Source organism: Nothobranchius furzeri, chromosome 11 (genome assembly GCF_043380555.1).
Source record: "Nothobranchius furzeri strain GRZ-AD chromosome 11, NfurGRZ-RIMD1, whole genome shotgun sequence".
In the NCBI taxonomy this organism is placed as follows: Eukaryota; Metazoa; Chordata; class Actinopteri; order Cyprinodontiformes; family Nothobranchiidae; genus Nothobranchius; species Nothobranchius furzeri.
In genome coordinates, this window is record NC_091751.1 from 55,113,456 (window position 1) to 55,133,167 (window position 19,712).

General features: G+C 39.9%; 1 protein-coding gene across 3 annotated transcripts in view; it reads left to right on the forward strand.

Moving 5' to 3' along the window:
* Nucleotides 1-19,712, forward strand: part of LOC107384019 (ephrin type-B receptor 1-B) — a 331,212-nt gene that overhangs the window by 96,824 nt on the left and 214,676 nt on the right. The window lies entirely within an intron of this gene.

Here is a 19,712-nt window from a genome sequence, read left to right on the forward strand (position 1 = left end):
GTCCCAGAAAAGGAAAATGTCCCCTGACCTTGTCATGCAACATGAACAAATGGAAGTAAACAATGGCTTGCACGCACAGCAGCTCTACACGTGTGCATCTACATGCACTCAGCTTAAATGTGATTGTTTGTTGAGTTTAGATACAAAACTTAATTAGCCATAATCCCACTTGTTTTCTCTAGGATAAGTGACTTGACTCATGATAGGGAAGGCTGTTGTTGGTTTAGCATCCAGGAAACAGCAGAGAACGTCTTGGCTAGTAGAAGCTAATTATTAGCTTTAGCACCTCCACCCCACAGCAGAACTCTTCCAGGCTTCAGTTATTTGTGGAGATAAAACACCAATGTTGCAGGACAAACTGAATCAGTGGTAGATGATGTTAGCCAATCAGAGATGAGGTGTCTAAATATTAGGAAATAAGACTTCAACTCCTGCCATCTGAAGCTCAGCTCTGATGTGGCTCATTTCTAGTTCCTGAAACAAGAGCACCCGAGCTTTGTTTCCCAACAGTATGACTTACAAGGCATTCATTCTTACCAGAGACCACTGCAAATGTTTTGATTACATGAGTGAACCACACCTTTAACAAGTCAGAAATAATGTATATTTTCACTTTTTAATGTACTACAACTATCTCAATTTCTTTTAAAATTATATAACAAAAGTTAAATTGAACACACATCCAAAAATTCTAATGCATTTTAGAAAGTCACTCAAATGTAACAAAATATATTGACTTTTTGCAACATTGAGGTTTAGAATTTGCAGGAAAAGGTCAGATGTTCACAGTTCTAACGAGCACATTCGGTGGTAACGAGGACAAAAAAAGACAGACAAAATCAGCTTTAATTAGTCATGTTTTATCTGAGTTTGTGCAGCTTTAGTGCTGTAGTGCACTTTCATATCTAGTGAGTAAGAGAAACTCTCAACTGTTCATTTAACTTGTCCAGACTGAACTACAGTGATGTCCTTGAGGGCCCCTATCCTGCATGCTTCAGACACATCTCTGTTCTAACGTACCCGATTTGAATCAGTGGGTGATTAACAGGCTTCTGCAGAAATTGAAGAAATCCAAAAGGGTAACTCTGCCACTTAATCAGCTGTGCTGAAGCTGGAAATCTACTACGTAAAAATGCAGGATAGTAACCCTTTAGGACCAGGATTAGACGTTGTTGTACTAAACGCACTAACTCCCAAAAGAGCCAGTGTCTGAAATGCTATTAGGGAATTACAGGAACGAGTCAAAACATTAATCCGGCATCGCTGTGATTCCATAGTTAAGTTTGTTGAGGTGAATCTTGTGCATCTTTTAAAACTTTGGAATAAAATAAACTCGTGGTGCTTCAGTCTCACAGCTGAATAACGGTGTACAAAAACTACTATAAATGAAAACTTCCATCATAGGTCACTATTAAATAATGTTGGTCAGGACGAATTCAGAGCATGGTAAGGAGTAAGCCAGAAATCTCATTTCTGAACAATTCAATGTGAGCTGCTGGTGCTTTTAGCTCTCCTTTTTCTTGTGCTTACATTGTGTTATCTAATTTAGCGCCTGATTTTTCACCATAATCTTGTTTTCCTCTGTGTGGGATGTAAACATAGCTGCTGCTGAGAAAGAAGTAGGAAAGATTACAAGTTTAACGTTACATGCAAGAAACTTCTTGGGATGAAATTTTATTTTCAACTATAGGGGACAAGCAGAATAAGTAAAAAAATAAGGTCAAATCTGAAGTTTTAACCATAAAACACTTTTATGCAGATTTATGTTAAAAAAAAAGCTAAACTGACAATATTTTTTATCTGAATTTACAAGATTTTACTTGCCTTGCTAGTCACAAATGCTTTTACACAGGAGGGGGTTGGTTAGACTTAAACAGAGAAGGCGGAAGAAATGAAAAAAAAAACAGGCAGTGTTGGAAACAAGAACATAAAACAGACATGCAGCATTGAAGTCAACTTTGAAGGGCTGAAAGAGGCTGCAGAATAAGAAAAGACAGCTAAAATAGGATTAGTAGAAGCTGCAATAAGAACGGATAAGGAGATCAACCCTGTTTGGACAAAAACATTAAAGCAGCCATGGATCTTGCAGCACACGGAAAGCTCCGGTTAACTCATCTGACTTTGGGAGGTCATGGAGATGGGGTGAGAGGCTGGGGGCCAAAGGTTTTAGGAGGCTTTGTGTTCAGTGGGACGGGGCTGTGGTGCCACAAGCTGTTCTGTCAAGCAGAGAAATAAAGCACATTAGTCTGGAGGTAACGAGCTCAGAGGGTGCGTGAGAGGTTGGAGAAGAATAGAACTATTTGACCAACAGAACAAAGGAAAGGGCCTTTTTATAACTTACATATTTTACACATGTTCTTTTTACTCAGGGAGAACAATTAGAGTAAAGTGAGTTTTTTATAATTAGTAAGAGGAAACTCTTGAGCTTGAACTGGTGAACATTTTCACAATCAAAGAGAATGCCCTGCCTTTCCTCATCTGACCAATCTCTCATGCTTTTGATTGAATCTATTGCAGCAAGCCCGTAATTGCACAGCTAGTTATTTTATTATCTTATATTGTGCAGTGCAGCACGTAAAATTTCTCAGCAAACGTTCATATCCAACGTTCTGTATGCCGGTTGTTAAACAGTGACTTTGGGTCATTAGTCGCCTTTAAAGGCAGCAAAGCGGGAAAGCATTTTCAAATCGATGGACAGAGTAAACAAAATGGAGATATTTAATGTGTTTAACAGTGTAACGTCCAGAAAGGGTCAATTTTGATCTATATATTGACCTACACGGTGACCGGTCTTCTACAGACATAATTCCACTATCTAGGTGGATTTACTATTCTATCTTCTAACACCCAGAATATTCTGCAGCGCTTGAAGTCCAAGAAGACAAGATTGTCAAACTAGGTCTCCAAACAAAGGCTGTCCTCTTATCTCAGACTGCTTGGATTACACACTCTGAATAAAAGTGAACTTTTACAACTCATAGGTTAAATAATCATATGGTTGAATGAACCAGATGTTATATGAAATGTTTGAATAATCTGTGCCTAATTCAGTGAAGTTGAAATGAATATTGTCCTTACAATGATCCATTTATGTCTAATGATCAGTACTGTTTGATTTAACAAGTTAATCATCATCTACACTCATACACAATGTTCATAAGATGCAAATTAAGGTCAAGGTCATCTCACATAAAGTTTAAAGATTCTTTATCCACAGAATTAGAACAGCTACTAATCCTAAACTCTTCTGGTTAAACATTCAAAGATCAATCAGGTTGATATTTCATATTTATATCATCACATCTTATTGGTCATAATAAAATATGCAGTCGTTACGCTATAAAGTGTGACCGCTACTACAGTTTTAGGAAAAACTTTTTTTTTTTCTTAAAATTGCAAATTAGAGCAAAAAGGACAACTTTCCACCTTAGGCACAAAGATAATCTCTGTTAGGCCTGCAGACCTCCTGAGGGAAAAAAAAACTAAACGTCTTCTTTTTAAGTGTAAATTTCTGACTATTTTATTCTTGTATAAGTCAGGATTTAGATTGAGGCCTCAGGCTGCTGTTTTATTATGCCAGTTTATTAAAGGCCATTAGCAAAAGGCTCAAACGAGGGAACAGGCGCATGCTTGAAAACAGGAACTTTAAAATCAAACACATGCCTACAAACTCGGAAGGTGTGGAAAGGGTGACAACTATCCTCAACAGGAGCGGTGCTGCCGCAGCGCCTCCTGTTTCTGGTGTGCTGTCTCCACGACTCCAATCGGTCAAATGACAACATTTGACTGACACGCTACAACAAAGATAATCTATGAACAAGATGGATACTCCGTCTGTCTCTGATTGATTCTCATAAAGAGTGTATGAAACCCAACAGGACCCAACAGAAGACGATATATATATACAGAGAGAGAGAGAGAGAGAGAGAGAGAGAGAGAGAGAGAGAGAGAGAGAGAGAGAGAGAGAGAGAGAAAGAAACAGAGTGGCAGAGAGAGAGAGAGAGAGAGAGAGAGAGAGAGAGAGAGAGAGAGAGAGAGAGAGAGAGAGAGAGAGAGAGAGAGAGAGAGAGAGAGAGAGAGAGAGAGAGGAAATAAAGCAAATAAAAAAAAGATATTTAGCCAATTTCCATATTTCTTAAATATGGTTGGAGTTTATGGTAAATGGCTTAAATTTGATATAGCGTTCTCTAGTCATAGATCCACCCCCCCCCCCCCCCCCCCCCTTGCCCGCACACACACACACACCCTCCCCAAAGGTGCTTTACAACACAATCATTCATTCACCCATTCACTCCCTGGTGGTGATGAGCTACAACGTAGCTACAGCTACCCTGGTTCTCCCCGACAGAAGCGAGGCTGCCATACACTGCACCACTGGTCCGTCCAACCAGCACCACCAATTTAAAATAAACCAAGCTGACTGAAACCTGGTTTAGAGCAAATGTTGTGAGAAGCCCTGCAGAGATGTCTGTGTAAGAGGATATGTGCGTTTGTGAAAACAAGGGAATACAAATGCAGGAAGACAGAAAAGATTCAACTCCTAAATGTTTATATTTACTCTGCCTTGTCTTTCCACACGTGGGCATAAATTCAAAAAGCAGGGAGTGTTGTCGATTTGCACCTACATGCGAGAGGTGCTTTTAGAGGAAAAGTGTTATCTGTCATGCCCTGCTGATCCCCCTCGCTGTGTTTTATGCTTCAGATGGCTTCCTGTGGACCTCATCTGGACAGGTGTCACTCAGCAACTGCATGCTGCTTAAGAGCACGAACAGATCCATAAGGGCCATCTTACCATCTGCTGACCAAACTCAATACATCTCAATTATTCATACAGTGAAGACAGACAGGCTGGGGCTCGGGGGGGTCCAGAAAGGAACACAGAAGGAATAATGTAAACTGAGGAAAATGAAAAAGAGCAAATGGCAGTGAGGCAGGAAGAAGAGGTTGATTGACTGTAGCTAGAATGAGTCGGAGCAAGATGAAGGGAAAACTGAAAGGGAACCACACGGTAACGTTGGGATGAGAAGAGAAATGAAGTTGAGTTTTTATCCTTTTCACTAAAAATCTAGGATTTCATACCTGATTTTGTGTATATATATATATATATATATATATATATATATATATATATATATATATATATATATATATATATATATATATAACAACTGAGCAGTAGGAAGCTAGAGTGTGGGGTGGAGGTGAACTCTGGACTCTTTCAACCTGAGCTGAAATGGAGTGAGAGGATAGAAATGCCAGTGAGTGATGCTGTCCCTACTGTAGCAGCCAGGGGATAGTGCTTTTAACACATGCACATAAAGTACTCCCTAATGCAAAATGCTTGCATGTGTAAATTAGGTTTATGAACAATGACATACCATCAATGAACTCTGATACCCTTATCAGATGTGAATTACATGAAAAAAGTGTGTGGTGTATTGGCAAACCAGCAGGAGACCCGTTTCATTTAGCCACCGTGATATGCGAGTGTGATGCGGGAGCATTGCCAGACAGCTACATTTGATCCAAACTCGTACTCAGACACATCTGCTCAGCATGATGATCAGGAAGTTATGACAACAAATCTCAGAGACTGATTTTTCTCTGCGTGGCTCAGCTCAGCTGGACTCAAGTCGCGCTCCTTTTGGTTTCTCATCGCAGAGTGGTCGGAGAAAATCATTATCTGTGCGTGTGTAAACAATGTGTCGGTGGCGGTGCTGAACTCCGCATCTTGTGAGTAAACTGATTTCTCTGGAGAATTTGAAAACAACAATCCTGAGAAACTGCATCCCGCCAGGTTCAAAGATGTGCGCCAAAAGAAAAAGTTTCATCTTGCTTCGTTGGGACTCAAAAAACTATTCAAGCATCTTTTGTTCTTTAAAATGTGGGTAGCTCTCTGAGTGTCTAACTTCATGAGTCTTACAACATCAGGACATAAACTGCTCTTCGGTCTTTACAAAAGCTTTGGTGTCGCTCAACTAAATGTCTTTTTTATTTTTTTTTCCGGAACTGCGCTGCTCTGGGTGGCTGCATGTTGGAGTAGCTCTGTTGACTATATGTAAGTTTTGCCTTTTCTTGGCCATTTTTTTCTTCTAGTTTCTCAAGAAAAACTCTATTTTTTGGACACATTACTTTTCTGTTTCTGGTGCTGTGAAGCTTGGAGGATTTTTACTGCTATTTTTTAGCTTTTTTAACTTTTTGAGCATTTGTTATGATGCGTAACCATGGCAACAAGCTGGTTTACAATCGGGAGCAGCTGATTAACATTGGAAAGGCTGAAATAATACCTCAACTGAAGCCACAAATCCCAAATGAGCTAAAACGCAAGAAGCGTGGGTGCAGAGCGGGAGCAAAACGGAGACAGAGAAAGAGGAAATTCAAACCATCTCTTCCATCGATCATAATGGGCAATGTGAGATCACTGGCCAACAAGATGGAGGAACTTCAAGCCCTTTCAGGGACTCAGCCAGAGTTTCGGCAGTTTCGGAACCGCTAGAGGAGATAATGCAAAGAAGGATTCTCCAGAGAATCAAGAAAATTATGGACAACCCTGAGCATTCTCTTCACAAGACTGTCCCACAACAGAAGAGTGTCTTCAGTCAGAGGCTTCTTCAGTTTCGCTGTAACACTGAACACTACTGGAGATCCTTCCTGCCAACAGCCATTGTAATATACAATAAATCTTTGATGACTTGATTATTATTCTTATTCTGAGCTACTACAGCAATCAATTTCCCTCTGGGATTAATAAAGTATTTTTGAATTGAATTTGAATTGAATTGAACTGAATTGAATTAAAGAAGAAAGGTGAATTGTTTCTGGCCAGGGCGAGTTGGTGGTGTCTGTCATTTTTGTTTCTACTTTTCTTTTGCATCTATTGGTTTCCTCTAGAGAAAGGAAGTTGCTGTTTGTCCTTTTATTCTTGAGCAGATAAGCTAACAAATATTAAGTGTAGAATTAAATGACATTAAACGTCCTAAGAACAAAATAACGAAAGAAAACAATCTTTTTTATAGCGCCTCTCAAGATAAATATCATGAGGTGCTTCACAAAATACAAATAAGGTTATAAAAAATATTTTTAAATTATTACAATATGTTTAAAATGAGAGAAAAAATACAATTTGTGATCAAAAAATACAAGAATTGAGTAAGGAAAGGGAGAGAGAAAATGAATAAGAAAAAGGAAAAACAGTGGATTGTGGGGAAAGGTGGAATAAGTAGAAAGAGCAGAAGAAGGAGAAGGTGGCAATGAAGGTCAGGTAAAAGCCATATTGAACAGGTGAGTTTTCAGCTGCCTTTTAAAGGAGACCACTGAGGCCACTGATCTCAGGCTCAGTGGAGAGAGTTCCAGAGACTGGGGGTCATAGCAGCAGATGATCTGCCTTTGGTCTTTAGCCTGGTGCGCTGCTCAACCAGTAGGCTTTGCTTTGGTCACTGGACCTCAGGGACCTCAGGGACAATCACTAATTAAAAACAAAAAGTGAACTTATTTCTTCTGTTCAGAAACTAAAGGTAAACAAAGTCAACTTTTCCGTCTCAAACTGTTTTGAACTTGATCTTCCCAGATGATGCATCAAGTTTCCTAACTCCTGAATGTCCCAGAATCTCTTCTCTCTCCTTTTAAAAATAAACTGTTTGCAGATGAGAACAAGTTATGAATTTTAGGGTATCTTTGTTTTTGTGTTGTGATCAACCTTGAAACCTTTGTTGTGTTTTCTTGTGGCCCTAAATAAGCCCCATCTAATGTGGCTGTTATCTGAAAAGCTTTTTAACACATTTGTGGTGAATTGAACACTGCAAAAAACACCATATGTTGAGTGTGTTGAGTTCAATTTAGAAAAGGAAAAGAAGACAATGTTGACATATTATGGGCTCATGTTTGCACATGTGGTTCAGCTTTGGGACATTGTGGATTTTTGATTTATTCTGCTATCCAAATTTTGTTTGGGGAACACAATGAAACTGTGTAGTTTCAGAAAGACAAATATAAAAAAAGCATGGTATGATTACGGTACACACAAAATTAAGCTGAATTTAAACTATGCGGTACTTTTCTTTAATATTTTTCCTTTGTGGTCACCTTTTCATAGTTTTCCATTTTCTCCTTGAAAAATAAATGACATATGGTTACCTCAATTATTGATTTCCTTCCTGCAGAACTCTGCCTCGGGGGTGTGTGTGGGGGTGTGGGGGTGGGGGGGGGTGGGGTGGGGGGGGGGGGGGGGGGTATTCCTTTGGAGGAGTCAGAAGGATTCACTGGCAGCTGAGTTTGACTCATGTGGGTGGAAGTCTGCACATCTGTCCCGGTACCTGCTGTAGCTGGTTTTCAGCAGTTCTTTACTGTTGGCAGCAATGGCAGTATGGACTTTTATCTTTTGTTTACCCTCCCAGAATGTTTCCATGTTGGCTTTTTTTGTTGTTTTTCTTTGCTGTAGCTTGTCTGTCTCAGAGCTCAGAGTCGCTTTTAGCTCTTCTGAAACCAGCAGCCCCAGACTGACTTGCACCTATTCTCCCTGTGTCTTTCTGCCAGCAGTATAAGGCTGTCTGTTGTCACGCAGTCTCTCTCTCTCTCTCTCTCTCTCTCTCTCTCTCTCTCTCTCTCTCTCTCTCTCTCTCTCTCTCTCACACACACACACACACACGCACGCACGCACGCACGCGCGCGCACACACACACACTCACCTTGATACCCTGTCCTTCTCTTCCACCTTACTGTCACACTTTGTAGCCTTAACTTTGGACACATGGGCAATGTAATCTATTTCTGCCTTTTCTTTCTGTTCTCCTGTGTGGTCACATATTTTACCTTTTCATCATTTTAAATGCCTGCAGTGCACGATTATTTAAAGCTCACTTTTGTTTACAGTTTGTCGTTTTTCAATAACTTTCAAAAGTGTTCAACTTTCAGACTTTTTACAGATTTTTCCCATTGACAAGACCACCCCAGGGCAGCTGTGGCCACATTGGAGTTGCCCATCACCACCAGTGTGTGTATGTGGGAGTGTGTGAATAATTGAAAGTGCTCTGAGTGCCTAGAAAAACACTCTAATTTATTATTATTATTATTATTATTATTATTATTATTATTATTATTATAGCAAGTTGATGCATCCTTGTATATATAAGAGATGTGTATTGACAATAATCTGGCAATATGATATATATTACAATACAGGAGAGACAATTAGATTATATTATGATGTGAAAAGTCAGAAGGTATTTGACATTTTATAGATTGAAGTCATTTGGAAAACTCAGGTCAGACGCCTCCAAGACACATCCCGTTTTATCACGATATTTTGCTTTTCACACAGAATGAAGGTGGTAAAATTTGCTGCAACCTAGCAGTTGGAGGTTGAATTGCACCACGCTAAAGTTATACAGTAACTGTTTGAATTCTCAATAAAAAATGATACACTGATTTTAAAGATCATTTCAGTATCACAAGACGGAAAATCTCAATATTTCCGTGTATCGATGCTTTCTTACCTCCCCAGTACATAAAGCTTTTGTAGGAGTTGTGCTGTTACCTGTAGATAGCGAAGGGTTGGGGTTACTCGTATCATTGTCCACAAATAACCCATTATTAAATCTGATGTTTTTAATAGTATGGTCCAAAATAATGTTGCTTTTTACTTTTGGTACAAAGCTGGGACTGTTTCTGATGCAAGGTGTGGTGGTAATTCCTGGAAGGTGTTGCTAGATTTAATATTTCAGGAAAAAAGTTGAATTTACTTTATTTTTTATATTGTTCATCATGTACTAACACCACTTGCATAATATCAAAAATATTTATTTTATAATTAAGCAAATGTTTTAAGTTGTTCTGTTGTTTATCAAATAAATAAAATGATTAGGCAATCATTTATTATCTTTAAAGCTGCTTTAGCAAACTAACAGAATCAACAATGCACAGAATCCTGCAACGCCAGAAGACAGCTTTAAAAACCAGTTAGCATTTTCTAGGTCCAAATGCTTTTGTTGTTCATGACTTCAAATTGTGTTGTTTCTTTTTGGGACTCTGGCAGTTAGTCCTAAATTTGAAGTGGTAGCTGCTTCTTCTTCTCTGATATTATTGAGCCACAAACCTCTCACACCAGTGGATATCTGTTGCTAAATACACGGGTGCGTAATGGATGGAGGGCCCAGGGAAGTGTGGAAGTGTGGCGGTTTGGCGAGACTGACAACTGGATGGTCCAATGGTTGCTTTCAGTTCAAAACATGTTATTGGTGGAGGTTTTTAGACAAATGCACAAGAACCACTTTATACATTTGGGCTGCATGGTGGCGCAGTGGTTAGCACTGTTGCCTCGCAGCACAAAGGTCGCAGGTTTGAAACTCATCTGCGGCCTTTCTGCGTGGAGTTGCGTGTTCTCCCCATGCATGCGTGGGTTTCCTCCGGGTACTTCGGTTTCCCCCACAGATCACAACAAGTCCTATAGATTATAAATTGTAAGTCGCTTTGGATAAAAGCGTCTGCCAAATAAATAAACATAAACATACATTTCTTGAAAGGTTTTAATCTACACATTATATTTATAGCTGTAATGTGTTAGAATGTTGTTAAGAGGCATGAAAAATTGTTTTATCAAGTTTGTTTTCCAAGTTTGCCATTCTGGCTTTAATGTCAATATTTCTGTCATTAAATAGGATTTACACATTCCAGTGGTTTGGTTTCCCTAAAACTGTTATTGAAATAATGGAAATTATTATAGATAAAAAAAACTTAATCACTAACTGAGTTTAAATACAAGCATGAAGTCTGTTTTGTCGTGAGAAGAAAGCAATGAGCAGGAATGGGAAAGAAAAAGACAAAAAAATAATTACCTTGGGTAATTTTTCTGTGTTGTTTGCTCAACAGAACATCACGAGAACCTATCTATAATCAGGTTTTGATTAAAAAGCAGAAAAAAGCGTAGTTTCCTCTTGGGAAAGCAGTCACAGTGATTATCAGTACAATAGCCCTAACAAAGAGACAAGCCAAGGCCAGAGAACAGGTCAGAACATGATACATGTTAGGTAAATCAGCAAAAGGTCAGAATGACCTCAAACAAATCAGTATTATGTCAGTGAATTTCATTTTCCATAACATTTGTACCATTAGTCATCATATCACATTCTGGTTGGAATAAGATAAAAAATGAATTCAGATTAATTTTCTTTGTATTTTACTAAGTAATTAAAATAGTTTATTAGTCTCCTTTCTCTCATCAATCACTTTAAAGGTGTGGAACACTGAAAACCCATTTTTAATCATTTCTGATTATAATCAGTTTTTCATGCAGGCTGAACATGAAAACAGTCTCCTACACCGATCTCCTGCATTCGCTTCTGATCGACAACAGACGGTGAAACTCTAGGATTATAAAAGCCGGACAGATCTACATCACACTGTCACTTAACATTTATGGACTCACCCATCTTGACTCACGACAGGGAAGGCTGTTGTCAGTTTAGCACCCAGCAAACAGCCCACAACGTACCAACTAGTATGCACTAATCATTATCATTAGTGAGTCCACCACACGGCAGAACTCCTCCAGGCTTGTGTTATTTGATAAAACATCCACAATGCTTGTCAGTGGCAGAGTTGTGTTGCTGTTTATCCAATCTGAGACGAGATGTCCAAATGTCAGAAAATAAGACTCCATAACCTGCTGTTTGAAGCTCATCTGTGATGTGGGTCACTACTAATTCCTGTATATGGTGCACTGGCATAGTATTCCCACCCGAGAAAGAATTACAAGACATTATCCCTACTGCAAATGTACTGATTAAATGAGTGAACAACACCTTTAATCTCTAGCGCATGGTGGCACAGTTGATGAGATGAAAGGTCAGAGTCCTGGCTGCATCTTTTTTTGACTTGAGTTAGCATGTTCTCTCCATGCAAGTGTGGGTTTTCTCCATGTTCTATGGCAGGGGTAGGGAACCCTAGACCTGGAGAGCTGCTTTCCAGCACATTTTAGAGGTTTCCCTGCTTCAACACAGTTGATTTGCCTGTTCAGCAGCTCACCAGGCTCTGCAGATGCCCGTTAATCACCTGTTGAATAAAATCAGGTGTGTTTAAGCAGGAAAACCTCTAAAACGTGCTGGATAGCGGCCCTCCCCTACCCCTGTTCTATGGTTTTCTCCCCACAGACAAAACACATGCCCATTAGGTTAATTAACTGGATTCGTAAATATATTAGAAAATGTCGTGCTGGGTAAAAGTGTTGGATGAATATACAAATATAAACATTTCTATTTTGACACCCACCTACCTTGTTTAGCCATGCTTATCGGAATAATTAGATATTCATACTTTCTTCTTAAGTTTCAAGTGGAAGCACAACAAAGGCTTTTCCGAGAGGATTGTCTTGTGAAAGCTAAAATCCTTTAAAGTCCATGAAATGGCTGAGCTTCAAAGACCTCTGGCTCTAAACTGAAAATGCAAGGGTTAACAGTCATATTATAAGACTTGGAGGATGCGAGAGTGAGTGGATTGCTCAGTTTAATGATGCAGCAAAGGCCCATAATGTGCATCATTTTTGGAATACCAATAATGAACAAGAAGAAATATGCATATAAATGCAAATGGGTGAGTCAAAAGACCACAGACACGTGTGATCATGTGTAGATTAAGACTTACTAAAAAAAATCATTCTTCATGGACTTCAAGCACTGCAGAATCTTCTGGGTTTTAGAAGATAGAATAGTAAATCCACCTAGATAGTGGAATTATGTCTGTAGATGACTGGTCACCGTGTAGGTCAATATATAGATCAAAACTGACCCTTTCTGGACGTTACACTGTTAAACACATTAAATATATCCATTTACTCTGTCCATCGATTGAAAAATGCTTTCCCTCTTTGCTGCCTTTAAAGGTGACTAATAACCCAAAGTCACTGTTTAACAACCGGCATACAGAACGTTGGATATGAACGTTTGCAGAGAAATTTTACATGCTGCACTGCACAATATAAGATAATAAAATAACTAGCTGTGCAATTACGGGCTTGCTGCAATAGATTCAATCAAAAGCATGAGAGATTGGTCAGATGAGGAAAGGCATCATGTGAAGATCAAGAAATATTAAAACAAATCATCTGTTTGATTAAAATAAAAAAAAGTTACAAAGACATGAAAAACGTATTTACATAACTTTTGTTTGTAAATAAATTACCAACTTGAAGTCATTCAGGTTTGTAATGGGAAAACAGAAAGCATTAATCAGGTTGTGGGCGTTATTGAGGAGCAGAGCTTTCATAAGACTCATTTTGCTGCATTCAGCCAGATGGGCAGGACTCTACTCAGGCTCAGACAAACTGTGCGACTGTAATTATAGAGTGGCTTGGATCTGGCAGGACCTGGAATGTTTCAGACATCACCATTTCCTCCCCATCCATCACTTCCAGCCAGGCAGAACTGAGATGCCCCACAGAATAATCATTCCCATGCAAGAGTCCTGACAGCAGCATTCATTCAATAACACAGCTGATCAGAAATGATAATAGCAATCATGCCACTGCATATTTTAGAGGTGGCGCTTTGGCTGTGTGTGTGTGTGTGTGTGTGTGTGTGTGTGTGTGTGTGTGTGTGTGTGTGTGTGTGTGTGTGTGTGTGTGTGTGTGTGTGTGTGCGCGCGCTACTCTGTGTGCACTTTACAAGCGGACATGTAAACGTGTAAAGTTTGTTAATAAAAATTGAGTGAATGAAGTAGCCGTGCCTAAGCAAACCAACTGTTGCTTTATGAATCATGTCCGTCAACTTTAAGGGACCAACCTGAAGGTTGAAATGCAAATATCCTCATTAACTTTGATAGATTTCACACAACCTTTGAGAAGAAAAAAAAAGATATCTGGCGTGGGATTACAGTCCGCAGAGAGCTTTGTAAAAATGAGAAATGCATATTTCAGCAGGGTTATACAGACTTCAGTCCTTATCTAAGCTTTTTTTTTTTGTCTACTTATCATCTATCGTCCTTCCACAACCTTGGCGTTTTGAGTTGTCACATTTTCTTTTTTCTTTCTTTCTTTCTTTCTTTCTTTCTTTCTTTCTTTCTTTCTTTCTTTCTTTCTTTCTTTCTTTCTTTCTTTCTTTCTTTCTTTCTTTCTTTCTTTCTTTCTTTCGTTCTTTTTTTAACCAAAAGCTATTTAATTCTTGATTTCATATATATTTAAACTATACCTAAACACTTCGCTTCAGTGACACTTTAGACTGTTTTAAATAATAAAACATGCTTATTAATAAAAGTTCCCAATCAAGCTTGGGTGGAAGATGAAAACATTCATGTTCAATATTCAATATCCGTGTGTTTTAGTCCTGACATGACAGACTCGAGTCATTTTAAGGAAGCAGTTTCAAATAAATTAGTCATGCATCTTTAGGTTAAAGACATGAAGTATCCAAGCCTTAAATATGTGGGTGTAAAGGGTACACATAGCTGTAAAAGTACATCACTGGTTCTTTTGCAGGTCATTCAACAAACTGGTCATTCTTTGGCAAAGGCATTTCATGGATGATTCTCAGCTGAAGTGTTTTGAATGTGGACATATCTCAGAACCTCACATCGCCCATCTGTGTTCACTTTCCCGGAGCGCAGTGATATTAACCGGTGCTGATGGATTTGAGAAGCAGTCTGGGAGTGCGACTCCACTGAGTTTCAGATAGCAGACTGGAGGTTAAAGATCAGCCGCATGGATGCTTCTCCATTCAGGTGCCCCTTTCGAGTGAATTAGCTGAGGCTGAATGACGAGCCAAAAGTTGTCAAGCCCTGTCTTTAAGTTTGTTTAGTTAGGACCCAGGCAGTTCAACTTCTGCAGACTATTTTTGTTAGTTTTCAATCTCATAACGTACCAATACCTATATACGAACACACACACACACACACACACACACACACACACACACACACACACACACACACACACACACACACACACACACACACACACACACACAACACACACACACACACACACACACACACACACACACACACACACGTTTTAAAAAGTAAATAAATTCCCATCACACCCTCCACGAGTGGTCTCGTACTTCCAAGCTCGGGTCCTCTACCACAGGCCTGGGAGAGTGACGGTTCTGTGCAGTAGCCGTTCCTAGAACTGCACTTTTCTGGACTGAGATGTCTGATGTTATTCCTGGGATCTGCTTTAGCCACTTCTCCAGTTTGGGGGTTATTGCCCAGAGTGCCCTGATGTCCATGGGCATCACCGATGTCTTCACTCTCCAGGCCTTCTCAAATTCCTCTTTGAGGCCCTGATACTTCTCCAGTTTCTCGTGTTCCTTTTTCCTGATGTTGCCATCACTTGGTATTGTCACATCAACCACAACAGCTGTCCTCTTTTGTTTGTCCACCACCACAATGTCCAGTTGGTTCTCCATCACCATTCTGTTAGTCTGGATCTGGAAGTCCCACAGGAGCTTGGCTCGCTTGTTCTCAACCACCTTAGGGGATGTTACCCACTTAGACCTTGGTGCTTCTGGTCTATACTCTGCATAGATATTTCTGTACACCATGCCAGCCACTTGGTTGTGGCGTTCCACGCATGCTTTCCCTGCCATCAGAGGGGCCTCTATATAGGTCCCTGCCCGAGCATAATATGGTGGGGTTTAGGGTTATGGTTGGTGTCATCAGCAGAATAGAATGAATTAGAATGTTAGTCATACATTACATAGGTCAGTTAGATGGAACTATTTCGAAAGTTGGTTTTAACCAATTGCCAGAAGTAATATATATATATATATATATATATATATATATATATATATATATATATATATATATATATATATGCATGAATAGGTCAAGATCAGCCTTTAGCAACCATGGACACCAAAAATACAAGTCAATTTTATTTCAGTCTTATGATTTCAACATGAAATCTCATTCTGTGTGAAGTACAGTGACTAATTTACCCTGTGAGTGGTCAGTCCTCCCAGCCATGATTGGTGTTGTGCTAGGCAGCAGCTCACCGAATGATGATGTATTCCTTCAGAGCTAGACCTGGGCAATCTGAGCTGTTCTATGTTATTTTAGACTTCAAGAGTAAATGGCAGCAGATCATAGTGATGAATGGCTTTTATGAGGGCAGAGTAGTTTGATGGCAGTGAACGGAGGCTGAGGGAAGGGTAACTCAAGCCTGAATGCATCAGTCTGAATTCCTCTTTTATTCATCACTCTGTCTCTTCCTTTTCTTCACCCTCTCTTCTCCAGCTCGGCTAGCTGTGACTGGTCATTAAGACAACATTAAGTGCTCTGTGAATCCATAGCTCCTCTGCCTCCTCGCTACTTATGACCTATGAAAGAGAGCAGCTATAATGACACACACAATGGCCGCATTTGACAATCAGAAGCAGGGAAAAGTGTCTCCTACACATCTGGTAAAAGCAAAGCTATTAGAGTGGAGCCAGTGGGTACTTTTGGTTGGCTTACAAATGAGTGTTGTGTAAAGAGGCTTTCAGGCCTTGTCAGGTGTTTCATCTGCAAAAAGCAGTTTGTTTTCAGTTTGATTGTCAGTGATAGATAAAGATATGACAACTTGGAAAAATAAAAGTAACTGAGAAAACACACAAAAAATGAAAGAAATGCTCATCACACTGTTTGTAGTCCATCATTTTGTAAAAACATCCGTTTCTCTGTGTTTCCTTACCTAACTGCCATCAGGACTCCATTATTTCGTATCACTTTAACCTACACAAGCAGCAAGGAAAACCTACAGCTTGTTTATCCTGTGCTGATATCAGGGATACATTCCAGCTGGTGTAAACTCAATAAACAAACATTTATGATTCAAAGCATACAAGTAAGCAGAGAGCCTGGCTTCATCTCAGTCCGCCCCTGTGCGTGTTTCCCCTCTGTCTTTTCCAACATATCTTACGAAAAGATTTCTATTTTGGCAAGATAGAATGGATAAACTACATTTATACAGCGTTGGCCTTGTTTCGTCTGACGCACCGTATAATGGAGAATTCCCTTACCGCAAAGGTGATCGGTGATGATGCCTTCTCTTGTTCCAGGTCAGGGAGATGTCAAGGGATACGTTTAGCTTAAATGATATAAAAGATCTGGACACAAAGTGAGAAAAATGAATCTTATTGATGCGACAAGGACATGCTCCCTACAGCACGGCGGCCATTTGTGTTTTGTAAACACACGTCATGTGGGTTTTTAGGGGTGAGAGAATAAAAAGATGCTAAAGAACAAAGGAAAAAATGTCAATATCTGCAGCAATCAAATGGTCTGTACTTGCACAAGCAGAAATGCAGCACGTAGCCTCAAGCTCTCGGCAGTAAAACAAGAGCTAGCAAATCAATATGTTGTTGGTAAACAATCAAATTACAAACACAGACCTTTCTGGGCACACAGGTGAAAACAGTAAATGAATGCAAAACAGGGCAAGGATGAAACAAAACTGATTTCTTCCAATGAATCAATGCACCTGTTCTAGTTTTTGTTCATTTTAGGCTGCTTTGACACAATGGTGACACTGAACAGTTCCTGAGTGGGAAATCACAAAATTATATATATATTTCATTATTATATGAGCCAATGAATTCCCGGACAGATTCGAGATGGACATTATCGGAGATGCCTCAGGCCTCTCTCTGGCGTGAAAGATGGTGGTCATTTGGCTAGACGAGAGGCCGTGAGGACCCCCTCCTCAACCAGAGCAGACGGGTGCAGAGGAGCCTAGGGCTGGCTGTATTAATGAACAGGCAGTGCTGAAAGGGACAGGTTCCTGTAATGCTGATGAATGGTCATTACAGAGCAGAGATGGGAGAAGAGAGCGGAAGGAGAAGGAGGGGGTAGAATGGTAGAGTGAAGTGGGCACAGAGGGAGCAGCAGTGAAAAAAGGCTTTAATTTGCACCTCAGATTTCTGTAAACTCATTTATCATGTCTGCAGTTTCAATGTTCATCATGTATCTTCCCTCTCCATCCTCCACACGTCCTCGTCGTACCCAAACCTGCTAGTTTTTCTATGTGTGTTCTTGCACAAGTAGGTTTATCATTTATGTTGCAAAATGATGGCTTCTAATAATCCTGTTTCTCCTGCCGACCATTATTTTATAGACTTATCAAACAAAACTTTGGAATTTTTACCATGGCTCTTTTGGCTATGTGTGGAGAGCTGATATTTCTCTGCTCTATTACACCCAATTGAGAAGATAGAGCTTTAAAGGTCACACACACACACACACACACACACACACACACACACACACACACACACACACACACACACACACACACACACACACACACACACACACACATGCATGTGTGTCTTTCTATCATAGTGAGGACAATCCATTGACTTCCATTATGCCTAACACATCCCATAACCCTAACCAACGCTGATCTATTCCTAACTCTAACCTTAACTAAAATGTAATTCACGCCATTGCTCTAAAACTAACTGGTAAGAGAGGGAGGACTAAAACCGAACCAGATAAAACAACGAAACACAGCAACTGAAACAAAATGACACTAGACTAAAAACTGAAAGGAATAAACTATTCTGATAATAACTGAAGACAGAGGTGATAATGAGCTAAACAAAACAACAAGATAGCACAGAGTCACCCCGGCTTCCCACTGGCCGTGAAAGCGGTCGCATAACGTAATAGCGGTGTTCTACCCGCCAGCTCGTCCCCAACCGGGAGCAATTCTGATGCGAAATGGGAGTGAAAGCAGTCCACACAGCTGATCCTGTGACGTCATAATCACAGGAGAATTGCAACACCACACATAATTTCAGATGTCCAAACACAATAATAAACAAGAAGAAAGGTGGTGGCACACATAAAAAAAATATCTGGTTATTTTCTGTTCTGTTTACATCGGTTTCAGAAGTTCACAGGAAATGACGCACTGCACATGACTTTTACTTTGAAAGATTCCAGATGTTCCACACAGTTTTTGTGTTTAACTTCCTGTCTGACCCGATCTTAACTGCGGAGTTTGACGTGTATAGGAAGCGTGGTGCGTTAAAACAGACTCGGAGCGTAATGATGGCGCGCCTTCACTTCTGGGCCGCGCATAACGTCACACTTAGCTGCCGATGGAAAGGAACTCATCCACTATAACCGCGGCTAATTGCAGCGTAGTATGCTTCGTGATGCTTTGACTTGCAGTGGAAAACTGGGGTCAGGGAGCAAGGGCAGGGGTCAAAGGTCAAGGACACACACAAGGAGGAAAACTAAACTAAATAGATGAAACAATACACTGGAAAAATAAGATGCACTGGGGAGACAGTGGGAGAACCAAAATGGAAAGATAGGAACAAAACATCAGAAAACCAAAGACACAAGGACAAAGGGGAGACAAAGGACATGACAGTAATTTGTTTTTTATCTTTTAATTTAAATATTTGACTTGGCCTTTGTGTCGTTCTTGGGTTACCTTCTTGAGTATGTTCAACCAAATCTTTTTGTACAGGCAGAAAGTTGTTCAGAGGTTGTCAAAATGTGAGTTTTCATTCAAATCTATGTTTTTATTGCCTTTTGATTCTACCAGCGCTCAGTGATTCAAGCCAAATGTTAATGGCACATTTTCATCATGATGTGATGCACTGAGTTAATTCCCCAAGGGCCTTCTGATGCTCATCCAACATTCTTTCTGGGTCACACCTGCAAGAAATGGCCTGCAGCTCGATTCAGTTCAGTCTGCACACAAGTGCCTCTCCATCAGATGGGCTCTT